Here is a 6441-nt window from a genome sequence, read left to right as displayed (position 1 = left end):
TGTCTAGGTGTGCACATATGCATGTGTGTGTATGCACATGCATGTGTGTGTGTGTGTCTGCGTATGCGCACATGCATGTATTTGTTTGCATGTGTACATGTGTGTGTGTGTATATGTATGTAACTTGCAGCTCTTTACTGCAATTCAGAATCCAAGGTAACAAGAAGACTTTGCAACTACCATGTGCCACTAACTGATGCTCTTTTATGTAGGACTGGGTTTTGAGTACCTTTTGTGAGCCGAGAATAGTTAAAGGGATTACGTGCTATGTCAAGTGAAGTTACCTAGTGGTCGCTGTGGCTATTGCTTGCATTTCACCCAGTAAACCTACTAGAGCTCAGCCTGGCAAATTTAGATTGGGCAAGAAGGGTCAGGTTTAAGCTAACATTTCTAGTTGTACATAGCATACCAAATGTTCATACCTAGAAGCTTTACTATTAAAGACTACGTGACTAACCAGCTCTATATAAGATAAAACCTGAGTCACTGAAAAATATCTATAATATAATCGTAGATGCGTCCCTTTGTCGAAGCCTCCATAGACTGCGCATGCGCAACGCCCCTGCGCAGTCTGGCTCCAGACAAAAGACTGCATCCAGCCGTTACAAGTAAGAGGAGTGTATGGCGCCGGAGATCGCGGTATGCGTAGTCACTGAATGCATAGCGCGATCTCTGGCGCCATAAAGACATACTTCCGATGCCACAGGCCGGGGGCGGACTGTGGCATCGGAATTGTTGCATTTGAATAGCGCGCTATCCGGCGCCATTTTACTGAAGACACATTTGCAGTGTATCTTCAACAAAATGGCGCCAGACAGCGCGGTATGGGCACGTGCGGACTCTGGCGCCACACTCCTCCCCCGACCTCCGGCAGAATAGGAGGCAACTCTGGAGCACAGGGAAGAAAGATGAGTAGAAGTGTTTTTTTTTGTGTGTGTGCGCTCCGTGATGGGGATGAGGGCCATGCTTACCAGGATTGGGGGATGAGGAATACCTTACTTTCCAGAATACGGATGAGGGGCCATACATACCAGGATAGGGATGATGGGGGGCCATACATACCAGAATCGAGAGATGAGGGGTACCATGCTTACCGGGATAGGGATGAGGGGTACCATGCTTACCAGGATAGGGATGAAGGGTACCATGCTTAACAGGATAGGGATGAGGAGGCCATATGTAAGGTGCCCCAGCGAGGTAGTCGTGGGCGAGTTGTAGCCCCTGATCGCTTTGACACCCTACAGACAATTTGTGTCCTCCCTCTGTTATGTGGCTGGGTATGTGACATTCTTCACTTACTTCAAACCATCCGATCTCGGCTGTCTCCAGGCATTTCTCTTCTGGGACCAGGGCATCAATAAATTCAAAGGACACAAAGTTCTTAACCATAACTGGGATTTTACTTGGGGGAGAGGAGTATATACAGTATTTACAGTCAGGTCCATTGGATAAGGCCCAACAGGTTTTCATCTCCCATACAGGTGCTCGAAACATCTTCAGCCCTGGTGCCCTCTTTAGGTGAAGCATCTCTCTAACTCTATTCTCTAGCTGAAGAGAAGTTTCCTCACCAACAACAGTGTATCCGGATCCTATATCCCCCTCACGGCTTAACCTGGAGTCCTATCTTCCTCTGCTACCTGCAGACTAGAAGTGACCTGGGGTCCTCAATACCTCTGTTGAGTTTCTCCGGCCGACTAATGGGACTCCTGCGTGAGGAGATATTTACACTGCTTATCTACTGTCTGAGGTTAGGGAGCCCCCGTCTACCCTAGCAGCCAATTTCTCTGGCTGTCCGCCTGTAAGGCTTCCTGTCACAACTCTGACAGGACTCCAACTGACACTTTCTGGAAAATTCTCCAGACGTTACCTAGGATGCCTGCGGCAGTTAATTCCTCACTGTCATTCTGGCAGCAGGCTCTCACTAACAGCTGTGCCCGACAGTGGCATCTTGTGGCCCATTAAAAGTACTACAGCCCCACAAGGAAATATGTCAAACTAAACCCCAGATATACTCCATGCCTGACGGAGACACTGCGTTCCCCCCCTCTACTCTACTGACTGTACCACTGAAGCTAACCCCTTAACTTGACCTAACAGCAGTTCAGAGAGATCTAACTATGGGAACATTTTATTTTAACTGCTTCAGTGCCAGGGGAAGGTTACACCCAGGGCCGGCGTCAGCACCCGGCGTACCCGGGCAAGTGCCGGGGCCCTGGAAAATCAGAGGGGCCCACTGCTCACTCACTGTCGGGGCCCACCGCCCACTCACTGTCGGGGCCCTGGCCACTTCCTCGGCACCTGTTCAGTGATGCAGGCGCTGCTTGATTGCCGGCACTCCCCCAGTCCCAGACATGGCTGCGCGCTGTGCGGCTGTGTCTGCTAGTAATGACACGGAAGGGTCGACGGCACTGCACCTTTAATTGTGCTTGTGTGTCGCCCCTGCCGCGTCATTACTACCAGACACAGCCGCACAGCTCGCGGCCATGTCTGGGGGAGTGCCGGCAATCAAGCACCGTCGGAGGTCCTGCACAGATGGGGGGAGCGGCCCGGACCCGACCGCAAGTGGGCCCCTCTGATGGTCCAGGGCCATGATGTCTGTGACACGCCGGGGGCCCTGCACTGCCCCATACCTGAGGAGCTGCTGGACAGGACACAGGACCGGGGACAGGTGAGTGAGGCTTCCCCAATCGCCATATTAAAAATATTTGTAATGGGTCTGTGTGAGTGCATGAATGTGAATGTCAGTGTGTTTAACTGTGTATATATATTTGTCTGTTTTATATATGTTTTTAAGAATTTGTGTAAAAATGTGTGTATGTCTGTATGTGTACATATCTGTGTACCGTGTGTGCGTGCGTGTGTCTGCGTACCGTGTGTGCGTGCATATGTCTGCGTACCGTGTGTGCGTGCATATGTCTGCGTACCGTGTGTGCGTGCATATGTCTGCGTACCGTGTGTGCGTGCATATGTCTGCGTACCGTGTGTGTGCGTGCATATGTCTGCGTACCATGTGTGTGCGTGCATATGTCTGCGTACCGTGTGTGCGTGCATATGTCTGCGTACCGTGTGTGCGTGCATATGTCTGCGTACCGTGTGTGTGCGTGCATATGTCTGCGTACCATGTGTGTGCGTGCATATGTCTGCGTACCGTGTGTGTGCGTGCATATGTCTGCGTACCGTGTGTGTGCGTGCATATGTCTGCGTACAGTGTGTGTGCGTGCATATGTCTGCATACCGTGTGTGTGCGCATGTCTGCATATGTGAAGGATGAGGTGGCAGGCTGGGCCCTGTGTACTATATATATTTCTCTGCGGTATCTGTGCATCATGAATCGTGTATGTGTTAAAAGGGGCCCACTGAGACTCTTTCGCCCGGGGCCCAGAAAAACCTGGAGCCGGCCCTGGTTACACCCTTCCTCACTATTACACATACATACCAGGATATGGATGAGAGGCCATACATACCAGGAGAGGGATGAGGAGGCCATATATACCAGGATACGGATGAGAGGCCATACATACCAGGATTGGGGGAGAAGGGGTACCATGCTTACCAGAATAGGGATGAGGGGCATACATACTAGGATAGGGATGAGGGGCCATACATACCAGGATAGGGATGAGGGGGTACCATGCATACCAGGATAGGGATGAGGGGTGCCATACATACCAGGATAGGGATGAGGGGCCATGCATACCAGGATTGGGGATGAAGGGGTACCATGCATACCAGGATAGGGATGAGGGGGTACTATGTATACCAGAATAGGGATGAGGGGTGCCATGCATGCCAGGATAAGGATGAGGAGTGCCATACATACCAGGATTTGGGGGGCCATACATACCAGGAAAAGCATGAAGGGTGCTATGCATACGAGGATAGGGATGAGGGGTGCCATGCATATGAGGATAGGGTTGAAGGGTGCCATGCATACCAGGATAGGGATGAAGGGTGCCATGCATACCAGGATAGGGATGAGGGGTGCCATGGATACCAGGAAAAGGGGTGCCATGCATACCAGGATTGGGAATGAGTGGTGCCATGCATACCAGGATAAGGATGAGGGTGCCATGCATGCCAGGATAAGGATGAAGGGTGCGATGCATGCCAGGATAGGGATGAGGGGTGCCTTGCATACCAGGATAGGGGATGAGGGTTGCTATGCATACCAGGATAGGGATGAGGGGTGCCATGCATACCAGGATTGGGGATGAGGGGTGCCATGCATACCAGCAAAAGGGGTGCCATGCATACCAGGATACAGATGAGGGGTGCCATGCCTACCGGGATAAGGATGAGGGGTGCCATGCATACCAGGATAGGGATGATGGGGGCCTTGCATATAAGGATGAAGGGGGGCTTGCATAAAAGGATGAGGGGTGCCTTGCAGACCAGGAAGGGGATCAATGGTGCCATGCATACCGGGATGGAGGGGTGCCATATTCAAGGATGGGGGATATTAACAGAATTGGGGGACATCTATAATATAACCAGGGATGTAACCTTCTGTCTGAAGCCTCTGTAGACTGCACATGCGCGACGCGCCTGCGCAGTCTGGCTCCAGACAGAAGAACGCATCCAGCCGTTACAGGTAAGAGAAGTATATGGCGCAGAAGATCACGGTATGCGTAGACACTGAATGCATACCGCGAGCTTCGGCGCCATAAGTACATACCTAACCCGAAGGAATGCTGCAGCGGCACCTCTGTTTTGGCTGGAGTCTGGGGAGGAGTGCGGCACCGGAATCGGCGCATGTGCATAGCGCGCTATCCGGCGCCATTTTAGTGAAGACACATTGGCGCCGGACAGCGTGGTATGGGCACACGCATACTCTGGCGCCACACTCCTCCCCCAGCCTCCGGATGGAGGCAGCACATAACAGGATGGGGGCGCAGGATGGGGGCTGCACATAACAGGATGGGGGCTGCACATAGTAGGATGGGGGCAGCACATAACAGGATGGGGGCTGAACATAGTAGGATGGGGGCTGCACATAACAGGTTGGGGGCGCAGGATGGGGGCTGCACATAGCAGAATGGGGGCTGCACATAACAGGATGGGGGCTGCAAATAATAGGATGGGGGTGCAGGATGGGGGCTGCACATAGCAGGATGGGGGCTGCACTTAACAGGATGGGGGCTGCACTTAACAGGATGCGGGCTGCACGTAACAGGATGGGGGCTGCACGTAACAGGATCGGGGCTGCATATAACAAGATGGGGCTGCACATAACAGGATGGGGTCTGCACATAACAGGATGGGGCTACACATAACAGGATGGGGGCGACACGTAACAGGATGGGGGCAGCACGTAACAGGATGGGAGAGCATATACCAATAAAGATGCTCGTCACCTGGGCATAGAACGGGTTCAATAGCTAGTATATAATATTCAGAGTTGAAATGACACAACACTGGACCTGAGGATCTACTGGTGGCTCAAGATAATGGGGCGAGCCAATAGAGTCTATGAGGAACAAAAGCGAACAACACCATCTAAAACTGATAGAGGGAAAATCACTTACTGCATGACCCATTTTGGGTAATTTCCTAAATAACTTAATAGAGTAGACTTTGGTCCCGATTCATCAAGACTGGTGATTTTCTTGACAGTATTGATAAAGGGGTGGGATGGAATGTGCGGCTCCTGATTCATTAAGAGAATCTGTCAGTAGGATCAACCCTCAGAAGTAGCCTATATGGGTATATGGACATATGGGCATGTAGGTCATAGGAAGATGAATAAAATGATGCCTTGATATCTGCAATCCGATGGATAGATCTCAATATTTCATTTACATATAAGAAAAACATGGATTTCTCTGGAATAAGACATCAGATATCAAAGTATCATTGTATTCAACTTTCTATGAACTGCATGCCCATATAGATGGCTAAGAAGGATTGATCTTATTGACACATTCCCTTTAATAAATCAGGAGCAATTGACAAGTGGCATGTGCCTCTACTTGTGCCTCACCAAAGTCCCCGCTGGAGTAAGATTTGTGGCACAGCAAACAATGCTGCTCGTCATGAATTTGATGAGCTGAGGCCACCATTCCCTGTCCCGCCTCAGCTCCACAGACTTTGTCAGAGCTGGGCGAAAATAAAATCAGAGCGCCAAAAGTTAAAACGTTTTAGCTCAGCCCCGAGTTGTGCCAAAATGTGTTGACTTTTCAAAGTTTTTTTACCTCAGAATTCTGGATTAAAAGCTTTGATGAATCTGTGTTAATTATAACAGAAGAGTTTCTAATGGAAATTCCTGTTCACTTAAGACATAAATAGTATTCAACTAAATCCCATCAAGGACATCATCTGCAAGGAGTTTGTATGTTCTCCCCGTGTTTGCGTGGGTTTCCTCCGGGTTCTCTGGTTTCCTCCCACATTCCAAAGACATACTGATAGGGAATGTAGATTGTGAGCCCCAATGGGGACAGTGCC

This window comes from Phyllobates terribilis, unplaced genomic scaffold (assembly GCF_046119375.1).
Source record: "Phyllobates terribilis strain yellow unplaced genomic scaffold, ASM4611937v1 Scaffold_5__5_contigs__length_657084704, whole genome shotgun sequence".
Lineage (NCBI taxonomy): Eukaryota > Metazoa > Chordata > Amphibia > Anura > Dendrobatidae > Phyllobates > Phyllobates terribilis.
Note: the sequence above shows the minus strand (reverse complement) of the source record.